This window comes from Oxyura jamaicensis, chromosome 2, assembly GCF_011077185.1.
Source record: "Oxyura jamaicensis isolate SHBP4307 breed ruddy duck chromosome 2, BPBGC_Ojam_1.0, whole genome shotgun sequence".
NCBI classification, from domain to species: domain Eukaryota; kingdom Metazoa; phylum Chordata; class Aves; order Anseriformes; family Anatidae; genus Oxyura; species Oxyura jamaicensis.
In genome coordinates this window covers 46,933,143-46,952,592 of record NC_048894.1, presented here as the reverse complement: position 1 = coordinate 46,952,592, position 19,450 = coordinate 46,933,143, and the positions used below count along the sequence as shown (strand labels likewise).

Here is a 19,450-nt window from a genome sequence, read left to right as displayed (position 1 = left end):
AAAATAAAATAAAATAAAATAAAATAAAATAAAATAAAATAAAATAAAAAATAGTCCTTTATAGATGAGTGAAGAATTGCACTACTGCCTCAATCGAAAGGGCCCTCTAATTTGACCTCTACAGAGGCTAATGTGAGAAACCTGGAGAATCACAGAGTGATTGAGCATGCACTTCTATTTCTCCAACACTTGTTCTTCACCTCTGGTGATAGGCATTTCTGGGATTTTTCTGAACCAGGTATTTGAATTTTCTAGCAATCTTCTGAACCCTCTTAAATGTTTTATCATCCATAACATCCTTTAGGAAGAAACTGCACAGCTAAACTATATGCTGCGTGAAACAATCAGTCCCTTGTTTTTGACCTGCCCTTGATAGGCTCATTCTGAGGCCTACCTATTCTTGCTTTGCACAGGAAGCACAAGCATTTCATATTCATCTTCTCTGCACCAGTTATAGTGGGGTGTTCAAGGTACCTTTATTTATTTATTTAGTCATCTCTCTTCCAGACAGGTTCTATTTTTGTTAGTAGTTCTTCTTTTCAAAGCGCTTTTAAATTTTTGTTCATCCTTCTTGCCATCTTATGTTCTCTTCCAGATCTCAGTTTCATCTCTTTAAGATCAAGAATCTTATTAGGAGGACTGCATCCTCCTAATAGAATAGATACATAAGTGATTTGAATGGAAGTTGGTTTTCTGTTTATTTCCTGTTTTGTTGAAGTAGCTTCTAACATGGTCTGCTTTTTGGCCATGGTTGGGCAGACTTGGTCTCTTTGTGCAACTCCCTGTTATAGCCTTGCTATATTCTTCCCAAGTATGAAAAGTCAGAACTCAAGAAAATACAAGACTGGAATTACTTTTACCATCCGTGTACTGTGCTACGTACAATAAATTTTCTTTCCTACTTGTATCGCTCCATCCTCACAGAGCAATGTTGTTCCAACAGAATTTGCAGTTTTGTTACCCCATTATTTACTCATCTATTTTTTGTGATTTCTTTGCTACTTGTAAATGTAGCATGGGACGTACAAGAGACTCAAACAGGACAGCACTGCTGACTATTTCATGTTAAAATGTGGTTCTTAATTTCTACCCTTAGTTTCCTTAGTTTCCTGTCTTTTACCCAGTTATACGTTTATTTAAGGACATTTTCTCTGTCTTTGAAGTTTATACTGCACTATTAATTATTTTTGTTGTTTAAATGGTTTGTTAAATAATAGCACCATTGAGTCCTGAAAGAGCAGAAAAACTTTAGGAAAGAAAGAGACCTCATCCTCATTTCACATGCTAAAATAAACGTTCATTTGCCGCAAACCAAAAGTTTTTGGTTTATTGCCCTTTGAAGAATTAATGTTTTTCCCTAAGGTGATCTGAGAAACATTTTTCCATATGTAACCACCAGAGGTCACTAAAACACAAAATTAAAGTGCAAGTAAATGCTATTTAATACTACGACCTCTGCTGGACCAGACTAGAAAAAGATATAATGGTGGAACTATGTACATCTTGATTCTGCTGATCTGTTCTGAATCTCCTGATATATTCTGATGTAAATTCACTTGCAGTTAGTCTATTTCCAATTAGTTGTTTTCTAGAGCAACACAATTGATTAGAAAAAGACTGATGGTAGAATGCAGCAGGGAAATTGAACTCTTGCATATTTTTCTTTGAATCAGAATCTTTCATTGAAGGTGAAGATATTTTGTGTGTAATTTCCTCTACCTGGCAGTTGCAATAAAAATTGAAGTAGTTGTTGATGCTGTATAGGTCAATTACTTTCTGGCTTACCAATGGCTGTGTGTTTTTATCTTCGTGGAATTGCCCTTTACAAATCAAAAATATAATTTCCTCTTATTTATTCCTAGTTATCGTACGAAAACAGCTGAAGTTTTATCTTTGTATTTGGGATTTGAAACTGGTTCTTACAGAACTAAATGCTAATGCTTGGAAAGAAAAATCTGCTTATTGGTTTCAGAGAGAAATTCCATGCTCGGGTTTGCTTCCATCTATGTTTAATTTGCCCTTTTTATTAAAAGTGACTATTGTTCTTTCCTCTCTGTGAATATTCCTGCTAGATGTACAGCTACTCTGATGTGAAATTTCAGACTTTGCCTTTCATTTTAGTAGGAGATCATAAATCAACTTCAGAATGCCCTCATGTCAGGGAGCAATATCCTTCTCTGTCTGGTACAGGACCAGCTTCCTCCGCTGTTTGTGGTACTTTCTGCCCCTCCTTTTTAAGGCAAAAATCTAGTCATTTTCATACCTCTTTTAACTTGGCTGATTGTAAATACCAGTTGCACATTGTGACCTAGGCAGCTGTGTCCATTTTCCTACAGACTTGATTCCTCTGCTCTGCTAAGAGTTCAAAGGGCTCAGAGACCCTGCCACAGTCTTCATACTTGCAAGTTTCTTTGCAAAAACGTTGCCTCATGGAATTCTATGGGCAAATTAACCAACTTAATACCCCATGGAGAATGACAGAATGTCTCAGTAACACCGAGCTTAGAATGTCATTCCTTTGTCAAAGCAATGGAATCTCCTAATTTGTCCTCATCCAAAGTGAAACCACATATAATTTGAGCCTTTTTATTTATGATTTCTGAAGTACAGTTTGCTGTTTGTTTTCTACAACTTTCATAGCACAGCTGCGTCATTATAGGTTCAGTTTTATGGATCCTTTCTCTAGGTAATCTGGTTGGTCTATGTGTAGAGTTTGTTCTCATTAAAATTCTTACAGAATGCCAACTTTAAGGCATGCTCCTGGCTGATCCCATTGATTACTCCTGTTTCTAGCCCTATATACAACTACTTATATTGTAAGGAGATCCAAATAAAAGTATTCACTTGACCATTTATTCTCAACCTATTTAGTTTTGATGTTTTTATTGTAAAATGTTTTTTTTTTTTTTTTTTTTTTTTTTTAATCTACGCACAAACGCTTGTGATTTCAGTGTATCCTTGTCTTTTTCCTTTAATGGCACTTTGCTTGATTTACACTGTCAACATGTATGTAAAAATACTAATTAAAAAAAAAATCTTTGGGTAGTAGGCATAAGCTAATCAGAAGTTGTATAGAAGGCATATGTGCATAAAAGTACTTACATATTTGCACACACAAATGTCTGCTCTGCTATAAAATGAGTGTTGAAAATTAAGGAAGACAAATAAAAGATAAACACTTCGGAGGTAAATTAGCTTCTGCTGGCAGAAACTCATAGAGTATGTGAGAGTTCTTCCAAGTTTAATAGACAGAATATATAAATATAATTAATGTTAATGACAATTAGTCTGTCTTCTCTATTACAATGGAACTCTGGATTGCTGTAGAAAATATTACGACCTTTTGTCAGTTCCAGTTAGGGAACTGAAAAACATTGCTAATTGCAAGATTAAATTACTTTTTGCAGTTTTCTCAGATTAATTGCCTGACCAAAGCAAAACCTGTACCCTTGTGAAAGTCATTTTATTGAGATTGCTTTCATAGAGCCCTTTAATTTTTATCTGTTTTCTTCAAAAGATAAAATAGCACATTTTGTCATTAAAATGACATCAGTAGTGCTGCTGATATACCTCTTTGCAATACTCTTCAATTTAATGTGTTCTTATAGCAAAAAATCTCTTTCCTTCTACAAGTCTGTAATTTTGGGGGTAATAAAGAGCTATGCCCGTAGGATCCTTTTCTTCAGTCAATAAATGTATACATTTCTAGAAGGTAAGAAGGTATCTGGCAGACTTGTCTGTTTTCTTTTCAATATTTCATTCAGGATTCTAAGCATAACTTATATTCCTCCTACATCTGTGTTATGAAACACCAAATCAGTATTCTCCTTCAGCTGCTTCTATCATAAATACAGTTGTGACCTTGATTATTGAATGTGTCTGGGGGAAGCTTATTAAACAGAAAATTAAGGGGTAACATACATTAGGGGGAAAAACAGACCCTAAATTCACAGCCCCGTGAAGACTTTTGGAAGTCATTGGGCATCTGGATACTATTTTGGAGTTGAGGGAAGAGCTCCCCATTAAATGTTTTGAGACTTAATTCTGCTTCCCAACCTCCCAGTACGTATGTCTGAAAGTCACACACTATTGTGCAGTGGAGAGAGGAAGTGTCTTACTCTACATACTTACAGCTCTAAAGCAAGAACATGTTTTGGGCTCCTCATGGTATATCTCAATATTCTAAATGTTGAGCTTTGGGCTATTTGGGTTTTGCATTTGTTTGTTTTGATGAGATTGGCTTTTTTTGTGTGTCAGGAATAGACATTTCAAAAAAGTCTGAACTAATGAATCACCATTCTCAGTTGATATCCTAAGGTGAATAATCAATAGGGAGCTGACAATGATCTGAAGGAGCTCTTCTTTTTAAATCATGCTCATTTTAACTTGGATCTGTCCTATCCCCCAGCTTGCTACACAAATGTTTGTGCCAGCACAATGGAGGAAATAACACTCAGCCTTGCTCTGTTGATGGTGGCATTCATAACGCTGGCTTGAAATGGCTGAAATTATGGTATGTGGCTCAGAATTAGTATCGGTGTGTAGTATAGAAGAATGTGGCATGGACGGCTGAAGTGTGTATCCTCCTTTTTTTTTAATGCTGCCCACCCATAAAGGCATCACATCATGTAAATACTGTCAACATAGTCAATACTGACAAACGTAGTCAAAATTCCACAGGCAGTAAATCTTTGTGTGTTCCCTTTCTCTTTCATTTGTTCACTTATCCACCATTCAGTCCATTTACTAGGACTAGAGGGAGAAATGAACTCATTCTCTTAAAAAACAAACAAACAAACAAACAAACAAACAAAAAAACAGTCTAGTCAGACATATTCAAAAAGAATTGGACTTAGATTTACACCCTACTTCTGAAATTTTAGAACACTAAACATACCTATTTTTTCAGGAAAAAATGAGTTGAATTAAAACATGTTGAGTTCTTCTTACCTTTTGGAATACCGAAATAATTTGTTTCATACTCAGGCAATCAGATGCTGTTAAAGGTACGAAAGTGTCAGACTCGAGTATTTTGAGGTAAATACTTATGTAAAACTGGACATGGCTTTCTATTTCTAATTATAATTTCTAAGTATTGTCTAATTGCTGTTTTCTGATCTTTTCTTTGTAATAGCTGTCTCGTGGGATTTCTGTTAGGTATTACAGGGTTTGTGGCTCAGGGTCCAGTTTTGTCCAAAACCATCCTGCCATCCCCTCAGTATTTCATCAGCCTGGGTTTTAAGGTAGAAGGGGAACATCCCCACCATCAGCATTTACTGGAATACTATGTACAGTTCTAGTTAACTTCTACAGGGCCTTTAATAGCTTAAAGATAATTTTGAGGAGAAATGAGAGTAAATAAAAAAACAAACACCCTCTCTTTGAGAGTACTGAAGTTTCAGATTCTTTACTAAAAGTGCCTGGATTATTCCCAAATGATGAGTATTATAGGGAATATATATTGGAATGTTTTTCTCATCCTGTAGTTTAAGAATAAAATCAATTCATGAAGTTGAAAAGGGACAAAGTTTCCTTGTGTAATGTGGCAATTAGGGCAAGTTTCATTGTGTAATGTGATCAGATATCTCCTCTCAAGCAGTTATTATGCAATGTTACGAAGAAGCTTTTTTCCACAGGAAACTGAGAAAGCTGGGAAGCTGGCAAATTTCAGAGAAGTGTTGACATGGATAATAGGAGTATGAAAATAGCAAATGCTACCAAAACATTTTTGTAAGGCTCTGAAGGCACATTTCAGATTTGATGTCAGCACAAGGGAATTGATTGTTCAGGCTCACCTCAAGTTTCTTGTACTTTTTGTTTTAAAGTATCTAGAGCTGATCACTCACAAAACCAAAACACAGTCTCAAAATAGTTGACAGCTGGTCAACTTAACATCCTTGTGTTTCTGTTGACAAAGATTTGTCTTGTGAAATAATGATTTCTTTCCATATATCTTGATTGTAAGTAGTTGCATAGCCATTTTGTTAAGATAAAAGTATGGTCATAAACATTAATTTAGTGTCTCAGTTTATAACTGATGCAGGCATTGACTTATGTCAAGTTCTTTTCTATGAAATGTATTGTTTATAGCTGGAACTAAATTACGTTTAATAATTTGTGTAAGTTTCCTGTGTTGGCTCTCTCAGAAGTAAACTTACTGGTATGAAGGAAGTAAAACTAAAATTTACTTCCACATGGAGTGAAAAAATAATTACCTTCAGTCTTATGCATATATGCTGTGAAACTGATAGGCAATTCACATGCAAGATCTCCATATTTGAGTTGCTTATGAACAGAATAACACATCTGACATCAGAAACACTGTAAAAAGATTCTTCATAATTGCTTTTAATGATGGAAGCGTTTCATGTCTCATCAGACAGCTTGTAAGACTATTTTCAGTATATATGCTTTCCTGCAATCACAGATTTTTGTTGATTCTAACCATTTGATATCTTTGTCTATCTTTGTAATATTTTTGCAACACAAGCTGTGAGATTTCTGTTTAAAGCACAGCGTGACTTTTTTTTTTTTTTTTTTTTTTTTTTTTTTTCTGGGTCCCTTCCCCCTTTCCCGCTGTATTTCTCTCAAAAGTAGAAAATGTTTCTTGTTTCAGTTGATGTGCTTTAAGCTTTTCTTCTTTTTTCATATTACCTAGTCATTTGCTCTCTTAGTCTACTATTTGCATATTGCTGTAGTTAACTGCATTTTTGTGAGATAATTGGGTTTCTTTAGTGACTTTTTAACACTACATATAGTATTTGAAGCTTAAGATCTCAGATTGTTAGCATGAAACAATCATATGGTTTAAAATGTAGCTGTTCAAAGTGTTTATGACATTCTGTACTTTTTAAATTTCATTTTGTCCATTGTAATGTAAATATACAGCCAGGAATACAGTTTTAAATCCTACTTAGTTGAAATATTTTACAATTGTATTTAAAAGTAGTATTTGCACTGTTTTTCACTATAAAATAATTATTTTCTAAGTAATAATGTACAAGTTATACTTTTAACTAAAATTCTCTGGTATGAAAATAAGTTGCCATGATTTTAAGCTGGTTATTCATCTGTCCTAGATTATTCCCAGTTAGCTTTTACTGGTGAGTGACTCCAGTTGAAGGGAGTTTACCTCCATGGCAGCTGTAGAATTAGTAATTGATTTTAATGTTAATGGAAATTATGTATACTGAACACTAAACTTGCTTCAAAATATTGAGAAGCATCGTCTTTTTTCCATATTTCAGAGCAGGAAATACGCAAAGAAATTTCTACTGTGCAAGATCTACTGAGAAATAGAGCTTGACCCAATAGATATTGTTAAAGTAAGATGAGCACATTTGCTAGGTTGTTAACTCAGTGCTGACACTATCATCATTATTTCCATTTGCCCTTCAATTCAGCCGCATATAAAATTTCAAAATAATTATATGTTTTAACTTTTCTATTCCTAAATTTACCTTTTTTTATTTTATTTATTTTATTTTTTTTTTGTCTGAGAGCAGGGGTTATTCTTAAGAAAGTGTAAGAGAAAGTAATGCTGGATGAATTCGTGCAAAGCATTCTTTCTGAGGGCTGCAAAGAATAAAACCTAGAAGCTTCTTTGATTTGGAAAGCAGCTGAAGGATTCTTGAATAGGGTTTACTTTTTTGTCTTGATCCTATGGTGATGAGCAGTTTTACGTTAAGTTACTTCCAGAGGAAAATAATGATTACATGAAGTGTACCATGTATCTGACAGCTGCCTTTATTATGCATATACTATGCAGCGGGAAGCTGAGTTTTTCATGACTATTGAACTATGTAGGCTTTTGCTGAACTTGTTTCAGTTTGTCCCTCCTCTGGCATCACTTTCATGAAGTTTTAGAATATATATTTGTGTCCTGTTCTGTGTATGCACGGAACAATTTTGCCTTTATTGGTTATATTTGGGGAATCTAAACTAAAAATGTTCAGTGATTTTTTTAAACCTTTTCAGCTCTGTTCATATATACACAAAGCAAGAAAAATAGAATACACACTTTAATTTTTCTCAGAGAGGAAGTAAATTCAAATTTTGTACAGCCCTTTTAAGCTAATTTGCTATTATTTTCACAAAAAAAAATAAGGGTGGTTATCCTGCAGCATTAAAGATTGCAAGATTCAGCCTGTCAGCTCTACTAAATGAATGTGATGTTAACAAATAAAGTGTCAGACACTTCACCAGCAAGTTGCCTTTGGAAATACACCTTTAGTTTTCTTTGTAACCTGTACTCCCGAGAGCACTGAGAGCTGGTTCACAGAGAAATACATTCCAAAAACTATGAGCACTTACTGTCTGCAGTCCCTTTTCTGTATTTAAAATCAGATAGCTAAATCTATATGTAGAAAATGCATTAGGGATACTTGAACAATTCTTAGAGCTGCAAGAAGATCTGTCAGCTGAAGGAGCCAGCTTTCTCATGAATGTCTGTCTTTCAGCTGGCTGACTTGAAAGTTAATTACATAAAGGCTACCTACCATTTAGCATCTTCACTTCTGCCTTTATTAATTCTCAAGTTTAAACAGAAAGTCCTTAGTTTAGGAGTATGTTTTCCTGATACTTAATAGAGCAGTCTCTGACCATTTTTATGCTTAGTGTGTTAAAAATGTTTTCAGATATATTTTCTGTTTAAAAAGAAATGAGTTGGTACTACAGCCCTTCTTTCACTTCTGTATTCCTAGTATGTTTTGAAAAGTTTTGCAAAAAACTATGTCTAAGAAGTTTTTTACTTTTGGTAGGTATGATAAAAGTTTAGTAAAAGGTTTCAGGGAAAGGCGATGCCTTAACTCTTTTTGGTTAGAAAAAATGGACTAAAAGGATTGTCTAAATGCTTCCTTTTCTTTTTATGCTACATCTTCTGGGACTTAACACCACATATTCTGTCCAAAGTTTTCATGAATACAACACAGCAAAATGCGAGTTTTTGTATGGTTGTGCATCATGGGGCAGAAAGTGCTGAATTTGTCAGCGCGTTATAAATTTAAGTTAGATGTGTTCTTTCACTAGTATTTTTGGCAGTGTGCAGAGAACTTGGCTTTTCTTGTGGCATCAATTTTTGTTAAATTTGCTTGGCATATTGTAGGAGAAATTTGCAGAATAGAAAATAAGGTAAATTCCACAGAATCACAGAATCATCTAGGTTGGAAGAGATTTCCAAGATCATGTAGTCCAACCTCTGACCTAGCACTAACAAGTTCTCCACCAAACCATATCACTAAGCTCTACATCTAAACATCTTTTAAAGACCTCCAGGGATGGTGACTCAACCACTTCCCTGGGCAGCCCATTCCAATGCCTCACAACCCTTACAGTAACGAAGTTCTTCCTAATATCCAACCTAAACCTCCCCTGGTTGAAATAGGTTGAAAAAGGTTGAAAATAGTACATTTTTTCTGATTTCTTAGAGGAACGTTTTGTCAAAACAGTTTTTCTAACTAGCTAAAATATTTCAAGATATTAAAGAAGTGGTACGCTACATAGCAAAGATTTTATGTATTAAAAAAAGACATCCCCAGCAGAACTTTAAAAAATTTTGTTTAATAATTCTGTTTACATGTTTTTTTTCCCTGCACTTCAATCCCCTTTTTCCTTGTTTAGTGAGAGGGGACAAGTTATTTTATAAGTAAGTGGATGTGTCACATACATTGGAGATGCAAATGGGATATGAAAGGCTAGGTGAACTAGATGGAAGTGTGTCTGTGATTAAAATAACTTAGCCAGAATAACTTTTTTTTTTTTTCCCCTTTGGAATTGAAATATTTTTGGTTCTTACATTGTTATAATATCAGCAGAACAATCAAACATATACAGAAAATGAATCATGAAATTAGCATTCCTACTGTGAGCAAGAGACCACACTGAAAATTTTTTCATGCATAACCTTCTTGACATGAAACAAACAACTTTTTCTATTAATTCTGGAAAACACATCTGTGAGATTGTTATCTATTTCCTGGCATAATTTAGATGCTATTTGCATAATGTTTACAGTCATATCATACAATATTGCAGTTCTGTGTTGTATTCCTATTAGTTCTTATTTATTCAAGCTTGACATAGCTGAGAATTGAGTTTTAATATTTCTGATACACTTAATTTATTTTTGAGTTAACCAACTCAATAATCTGCCTATTGAAATTGTTCTACTAAATATGTAGCTTGAAGAATGAACCTAAAAAGATCCTTCTTCCGTCTTGTTTTGTTTTGAGTTTGCAAATTAATGAAACTGTAGACTAGTTATAGGAGAAAAAAATCCATCTTCTTCCTCGAAAGCACATACTTTGATTGGCACAATTAGGCTATAACAAATTTTTGTGATAGTAATTGCAGACTGATGGTAGCAAAAAAGCCTAATAGTTTCAAATTTCCTGCTGCTTTCTGATTACAGCACTAAAAGTTGTTCAAACCAGCCTCTGTGTTATGCAAGATCAGTTGTATGTTTGTTGTCATCCTAACTTTTCCTCTGAATATCAGCCTTTTCACTTATAATCTGGGAAAAAAATGTTTTATTAGTCTGCAGCACATCTTAAAAGCAAAGAAATCTGTAGAGAAGAGAAATTTCTAACCAGATGGTGTTGGGTCTGGTTGTCACCTTCACTGAGTAGAATGAAAGGATTTGAAATAATCAGTAAAATGAAGTAATTTCAAAGACAATTTATGGCAGATATTCAGTGTCTCTATATTTTTTTTTAAATATGAGAAATTCTATTTAGAACAAATAAATCTACATGGGTGTTTTATTAAAGGACATCGGGCCTTCAAGAATGTAATCAGCATGGCTTCTAAATCAAGTTGATAGCAGGCACACTGCCCAGAAGCAACAGATTATGACCTAGAGTAATTTCATGTATAGTTAATTAAAAGAATAAAACTCATTCTCACCTTTTATGAATATTGTGTTTCTGGAATGGTAGAAACCCGCAGAGAAATACAGAGAAACAAAAATGAAGAGAAAACAAAGAAAAAAAAATGTCTTTGGATGCTCCTGACAAATCTTGTTCTGTGAAGACTGATTTTTAGAGCTTCAGTTGACATCCTTGGATGTAAATCAGCTCGAGCTGAGTGCTACTTACGGCAGTTTTGAAGGCAGAAATCCTTTTTTAATTCAAGGACCCTTCACTTCTTGGGCTTCTTGCACATGAGCAATTCTTTTCATTCTTGTCCGTGGCAAGAAGGAACACAGGACCTCCCTTCTGTTTGCAGCAAACATCTTTACCTGATACTTTCTGTCATTTAAAGCCTTCAAACTTAAAGGGTGATGGAAAATGGATGTATTAATGAACATCTGAAACTGAGGTGCATCTGTGAAGACAAGGAGAAGAAATAGCCTTTTCTCCCTAAACAAAGCAAATACCAAAGAGCCAGTATCCAGTATGCAGGTTTTTTGTTTGTTTGTTTGTTTTGTTTTGTTTTGTTTTTTGTTTTCTGGATGCATTTTTGGTTTGCTAGTACATGTGGCATATTTATAAGTTTGTTCCTACTGCTTATGTCTGATTGTATCTCTTCGGGTTAGTTCCAAAGCATATTCATGGAGCTCATAAGGACAGCTGGTTAGCTACTCTGCTTGTCTGCTAAGACCGCTGCTTACAGCAGTTACCTAAAAGTTGAAAAGGTGAGAGTTTTCATGATTAATCAATTTTGTGTTGTATTTCACCTGGAAAAATGTTACACATATTGCTCCCTAGAGGTGTATAAATACTGCATAAATTGCACAATGTGTTGTATATTTGCTTCTATTTTTTTCTGTATTCTGGAAAGTATTAATACCATGTTATAGTCTGAGTCAGACTTCACTTTGATCTTCCATGTTCCTTGACCCAATTTATTGTACGGAACACAAAATTTGCAGAAACAGACTATTTTGCTCACTCAGACCCTTTCTTCTTGTATCTGCACTCTGTAGAAGAATCTGATGAAAGGATCTGTTTCTATTGTGTCACTCCACTCTTCAGCCAAGGCATTTGCTTATTTTGGTATATTATTTAACCAGCTTTCCCTGAACTGTAGTGCTCACAGGTATATTTGCATCCAACCCCTTTGTAAGTACAGTTATCCCTTTTAATGTAGTAACCACATATTTCAGTGAGAGGAAGGTAGGGAAAATATTTGAGGTGTTCAGAAAACAGTTTTTGTTTGCTTGTTTGTTTTATTTTTTATGTGCCATTTTAAAGATGACTATGTGGTGTAATTCTTTTCTGGTTAATGGCAGTGTAAACATGGTGTGCTTTCTCAGCCTGCTGAGACTGCTTTTCTCCACAGAAAGTGAGATTGTGGTGGCAGTAGTTGCATGTGTTACATGTGTGTCCACCCAAAAGAAATTGAACTGAGAACTAATTTCCATTATGCTTCAGGCATAGACAGTTTTTATCTTTGTAAGGGTTTGCAGAATTACAAATGTTTTAATTGCCACTAATGCTTGCTGACATTCATACTAACAGATTAAAGACTTAATATTATTGTAAATCTGTACATTACCTTAACATTTAAGTGGCATAAAATACCTCCTCCTTTTGAATATGCTGTAATTTTCACTTCTGGACTGTTAAAACTGCAGAGAAACTTCTAGAAGTAGCTTGAAACAGGTTGTGAATCTGTTAATGTATCAACTCCACATACTATTGTTGTAAATGAAGGTAATGGCTGTCTATCCAGATATGAATCTTGCTTCTTTCTTCTCTTGTTATAACTATACTACATCCATCCAGCTTGACAGCTGGTGTACAAGGTCTAAGTAATGTATTAAATTTAAGACACTTTTAGCAGATGCTGTAGAGCTTGCAGTTCATTACTACTTACATCATTGAAAGGGAAAATATATGCAGGTTGAAAGGAAAAAATGTGCTCTAGCTGGGAATGGGACTTTTTGTAAGACTATGCAATTAATATAAATATGATTTCAGTTGTGGGCTTTTCCAGCTAATAAACTTCATTTACCTAAAGTTCATATTAATCTTTAACCTTGTATCAAAGTTTTGAGCAGTTTTATTGTTAATATTTTATTTAAAATATTTATTTTAATATATTTTTCCTAGTGAAAGAATGAATATTTTAAATCTGGTTCAAATCAATATTGTCAGGACTAGAAGTAATCTGTGCATATGACAGAGCAGGAAACAGCCTGCCGTCCTCCTTTTAGGATATTTTATATACGTTCATATATATTCATAAATATTTTATAATTATAGCAATAATATATCATTTTATTTTACACAAATATATGATTGTTATTATAACATAGATGATGAATCGCAACCTCCTGTTTCATAGCCTCTGTTGCAGAGGACATGTGAAGAGCTGAAGTCTGGTTAACAGCACCAGCTTTCTGTTCAGTATGTGACGTGTTTTGTGAGCCCCTATTTCCTGCACTTGGATAATAGTTGCTTTACTCAACTGTGTTCAGTGAACAGGGGGTAATCATAGGGCAAATGCTAGACTGTATGGTACTTAAAGAAAAAGACACTACTATCCGACTACAGTAAATATAGGCTTGTATTTACGAGTCCATAAGCATTTACTTTAGGAATAATGAGTATCCTCTGTAATGTGTTTCCTTCTGTAATAGTACCCCCATACAATTCTGTTAGTCTTTAATTTCTGATAATTTAATTGTGCGTTTCTAGTTATGAATCTGTTTACAGTTACTAGAATTACCCACTAGTGGATACATTTATAATAGCATGTGAAGATAATCAGTATCAAAACTCGTGCAGTTAATTCTTTTTTTAACAAAGATGTAATGTTTTTCCAAAAGCCAGTCATGGATCTTATGGCTCAGATTTCTTCATATAGATCTTCTCTCTTGTTCAATAAACCATTTTTTTAATAAAAACTTCAGTTTATTGCAGTGACTAGCTTTTTTTTTTTTTTTTTTTTTTTTTTTTTTTCCAATTGTTTTCTACTGCACAGGGAAGGGAAGTAAATAACTTTAAATTTTGTTAATTCAGTTTCACAACTCTTTCATTCGAGTATGAGATGAGAAAACAGTAGGAACTGTAATATCATGACTTCCTCTTATTGTTTTGAATAAAAATAATAATCTGCTAGTCCTAAAATTTTGAAGGAGAGCAAAGCAGAAGCAGCAATTTGTTACCAACATCAAATATTGTTCTTTGATTTCATCTTAATTTTATATATTAAATTCTTAATTTTAATGAACAACCAAAAAGAGATCAGATAAACCTAGTACATTTAATATAAATGACATTCTTCTAAATTTGACTGAATAGTAAGGTAGAGAAATAGAATTTAGTAAAAGTGTGTAAAGGAACAGCTTACTAAATGCAATGTTTAATTTTTATTCTTTTAATTTAATAAAACATAAGATTCTGAAAATTTTTGGATTGCATACATAAGTCTATTTAGTATGTCATCACAATTTACCAATTTATTAATCATTCATTGGGAAAATAAAACTTATAGGTGCAAAACAAGATTAGCACTGATATTAAATCAGGGATTTCTGCTGGCTGACATACATCATTAAAACTGCTAATTTTGAACAGCCTGCCTTCATTCTCTATGACAGGTGTACATGTGAACAAACAATCAGTCTTAAATTAGGTATCATGGTACTTTAATGTCCCTAGCTAGTCTGCTGGGTCTGTTGACTGCAACTCATTATCAAACAGCTAATCAATACTGTGTTGTCTAAATACTATTTCAGGGGTGTTAACTGAATATGGGTAATGCATGTTAATAAAACAGTGCTCAAGTGCTTTAGTGGTATTGATTCCACAGTAAAAATAGTTCTCAATAATATATATTTCATCACAAAAGCAAAAATAATTCCGTATAGGTATAGAAAGCAAATCTAATAAAAGAGAAAATGCTATCTTTACCTGGTCACCATGTACTACAGAATTGCAATTGAACCAACTTGACTACTACCTTATCCAGCTAATATATTAGAAGGTTTAAAACCTACTGATAGATTTATTTCTTAACTTAAATATGAAAGTTGAGTTCTCTCTGGAATGGCAGGTTCCTTGAAGTTCCTGGATAATGTCTGAAGAAGTGTTCTGAAAGTTAAAGCAGTTAATGAGCATAGCATTACATAAAAAAGGGGGAGAAGGTCAAAGTTTGTCTGGTAGATCTTCTTGTTTTAATTTGAAGTCTTCATTTCCAGATCTTATATGATTTCTCTGTACAAAGATTGAGGTTATGTTATGAAGCTATTAAGGTTAGAAGGGGAAGAAAAATTAAACAATGTTGAGGATAAAAGCTCTTCAGAGCTCTGAGGAAGAAAATGTGCTGTACTGCCAAATATATTTGTAAATTTTATTTTAAAAAAAGGAAAGGTACATTTAATAACCTCTAGAAATGGAAATGATTGTTTTCTCTGATTAAGCACTGAATGCCTGATTTATTTATTTATTTATTTGTTTGTTTGTTTATTACTGTCTGATTCACTCATTCCTGAAATGCTTTTGTGAATCTATGATGTAACTTTCATGGAACATTGTCTTGCAAAGTCTGCTAACATGAGACTAGTTTTCACAGGTTATTTTCTTTGAGCTTTTGAGAAATTCATGTTTGTGTGTGTGTGTGTATAGCCTCTTTCTATTATAGATGCAAATGACAGTAAGGTTGGAGACTCTAATCCAGCCTTTACCTGCGAAGATATTATGCCTTTTATAAACACAAATTGCATTTAATATTAACAAAGGATATAGGAGACAAGATATTTGTTTGTCAAGCAACTATGCATTTATGAATTTTTCCTTTAAAAAACAAAACAAAACAAAACAAAAAACATTAGATATTGCAATGAATGCAGTTATAAATCCAGAAATGTTTGCAAGTGGTCTTTATCAAAGATCTCTGGAAGATGATGTCTTGCAATAAATCTGAAGTTACTTATAAGTTTCTCATAAGTATTAAGGCACTTTCTTTTATCAGCATATCCTGAACTACAAGTTAGCGATTATAAATTGATTTTCTGGTGTTTCAAGATTATACACATTTTCAGGGATCCTTTCCCAGATTTTTTTTTGTTTGGCTCTGTTAGAATACTTTCTATATTACACTGTTTTGCTGTGTGTTTGTTCAGTGTGGATAAGTTCAAAGATTACTTTTTTTTTTTTTTTTTTTTTTAAATTGGTGGATCAAAATTCTGCCCCTGGGCCAGGGCAATCCCAAGCACACACACGGGCTGAGTGGAGAATGGATTGAGAGCAGCCCTGAGGAGAAGGGTCTGGGGATGTTGGTTGATGAGAAGCTCTACATGAGAGGTCAATGTACGTGTGCAGCCCAGAAAGCCAACCGTATCCTGGGCTGCATCAAAAGAAACATGGCCAGCAGGGTGAGGGAGGTGATTGTCCCCTTGTGCTCTTCCCAGCACAAGAAGGATATGGATCTGTTGGAATGAATCCAGAGGAGGGCCACGAGGATTCTCAGAGAGCTGGAGCACCTCTCTTGTGAAGATAGGCTGAGGGCGTTGGGGTTGTTCAGCCTGGAGAAGAGAAGGCTCCGGGGAGATCTTATAGTGGCCTTCCAGTACCTAAAGGGGGCTGCAGGAAAGCTGGGGAGAGAGACTTTGTCAGGGAGTGGAGTGATGGGACAAGGAGCAATGGTTTTACCCTAAAAAGAAGGTAGATTTAGGTAGATTTAGATTACATGCTGGGAAGAAATCACTTACTGTGAGGGTGGTGAGGCGCTGGGACAGGTTGCTCAGAGAAGCTGTGGATGCCCCATCCCAGAGGTGTTCAAGGCCAGGTTGGATGGGGCTTTGGGCAACCTGGTCTGGTGGGAGGTGTCCCTCAGTGATCATTAAGGTCCCTTTCAACCCAAACTACTGTATGATCTGTATTGTATGTGTGCATATATACTCCACTAAGTATTTAATAATCTATTACATTACACTTCTATTGGGTTATGTATATAATGACAAAATTGCTATCTGCTATGCAGCGATCAGCAGCCAGCATACATATTTTTCCATTCATATGTAGTGCTTTATACCAAATAAACTTGATGTTCAAATTCAGTTTTCTTTAGCTATTTGAAAAAAATCAGCATAACATTTTTGTTTCATCTACTGTTTTCTTAATGACTAGATGGGTCTGTTTTGCTATGCTTTATTTATTGCTGCCATGAACAATGTGCAGTGGACAAGTAAAGATAAGAAATTAATCATATTTTGCTTGCAAATAATGGGACCCAGTTTCATGTTGTGAACTGCAAATGTTCTTGTGTTCTTTGAATTCTGCTGCATTCTGGACCACATTCCTTGTGTTAAGAGAGTAGTAAAAAAGCCTATCATGGTATATCCTTTATCTCTAAGATTTTGAGAAAGAGGAAGAATTGAGGTAGAGAACATGTAACGGGAGGAGAGAGCATGTTTTGCAAGCAGAGATAGAGAACCATTTCAGAAGACTTTTGCCCTTGGCCAAGCACTTGCCAGTGTTTGTGAGAAAACCACGCTGTTGTTACAGATTTCTCCTTGCCCCATGTGATTTTGGATCTCTGGAAAACTTGCTGCATCCTTCAGTTACCACACACCTCTTCTGAGGCATATCACATTAAATCCCTCTCAGAGAAAGAGGACTGTGAGTTGTTCATGGGGATGATGCTAGCACCTTCCTATCTCTCCATGTCATACTGCTAACCTTATGCACCTTACTTAGTCCCTGACATCCCTGTTGTCACCTTCTTGTGGTTTGCCCTGGTGGGCTGCCTTACCCAGCCCACTGGTGGGGCAGTGTCAGAAACAGAAAAGACCTTGACAATGTAAGCACTACTCAGCAATAACTAAAACATTTGTTTTATCAGAAATTCCAAGCATAGTACTATATGCTTATGATGAAGATAATCTAGTTCTATCCCAGGCACCACCATTGCACATCTACATCTGTTTTCTCAGCTTCAAACTTCCTGATTAACAATATTTTTCTGCTCTACGCTTGTAGCACTCAAGCCACACCACTTCCTTGGTTATGCCCAGAAAAAGGGTGTATCTGTTACTTACTTCTGACCTACATCAGCCCAATGTCTAGTAGCTACAGCATTATAATAATTCTGAAGCAAAATCTGCTGCTGTAGCTACAATGCCGGCGTATGAACGTGGCTATATTTTGTCATCAGTCTTTGTGTTGATCTTTTTCTGCCAGTTTGGAAAAAATGTGCAATGTGTCATTATAGTCAGAAGTAGCATGTGTCCCCTCTCAGTGGGCCCCTATTCAGCCCAGGCAATAGTCTGTGGCAGTGACTCCATCTCTGACACACTATCTTTCCTATGTTCCCATTGAACTGTGTTGGTTGAGAATGTGAAAGGGTTATGGAATACATCATGGGAAACACGTTGTAGGTTCACCACCACAGGTTAACCAGATGCTGTGAACTGCTTGACTTTTCCAGGATATCAAGTGAGGTGATTCCATATCTTAATGTTTTCTGAAATATCAATCTCTGCTGTACAGTGAGCTCTACGAGTATTTCAGCTGTGTTGAAAACCAGTTATCTGAGGCATCTCTTGTGGTTCACCTGAAAGCATATGTCTGCTCTGAATAATTTTTTTTGTAGGGAAAGCTTCATAAAAAAAGGCAAGATGATAAAGATTGTAAGCATTTGTGCGATGGGACTTGATCAGCTGAAATTATTTCGGCCTTCAGCATGCAATGAAGCTGATGCTCAAGAGAGTTAGACTTAGATCTTCCACAGAAGGGGAGAGGAGCCCTCCCTGAAAGGCGTGTAATCAGAACATGAAAAAATACATGTTTTTATTCATGTCTTTTTACTGGATTAATTTGAGATCAGAGTGTAAGAATGATCATCAGATTCTCAACTTAGACGCTGTGCAAAGTCTGAGAAAATCTTGGGAAACAGATTGTACAAAGTAAGTGGATTTTAAGTGTCACTGTTTAGATCCCTTGGGCCTGGGTTGAAGCGCTGCTGGTTTATATTCAAACAGAACCGTAAATGTTGAGTTCCCTGAAATGAGCAATAGAGCTCATTTGCTGTGCGTGCTCTGTGTACAGCTAATACTTGCTCAGTTGGGACAAATCCCAGAATCACAGAATGGTTGAGTTTGGAAGGAACCACTGCCCAGCTGCTTGCCCAGGTCCATGTCCTGTGGCTCTCCCTCTAAGCAGGGAGGCTCCACAACCTCTCTGGGCAACCTGATAATAAAAAATAAAAGACTACGTCCAAGGGTTTAATGAAATAGTATGGGCAATATTACTGCTTGTTTAACATACATAAAAATAGCTTCAGATCTCACATACATCATGGAAATTGTTGGAAACCGTTGACTTCAGAGTCTGTATCTGTATATGTTAAATCTGTATTCACTGAACTATCTTCTATTCCTGCCCTTGCAAGGCAAGGGAGAGGAGGACATGTAGATAGTTCCATCTTTCTTAAATTAAAGAAATAACTGGCTCTTCTACTGTTATACGCTTGCTACATAATGGAGCATATTTGGAGACATAAC

At 35.2% G+C, this 19,450-nt stretch overlaps 1 protein-coding gene across 6 annotated transcripts in view; it reads left to right on the top strand.

Moving 5' to 3' along the window:
• The window catches only part of ULK4 (unc-51 like kinase 4), a 240,376-nt gene that overhangs the window by 27,469 nt on the left and 193,457 nt on the right, over positions 1 to 19,450 (top strand). The gene's annotated exons all lie outside the window — the stretch shown is intronic.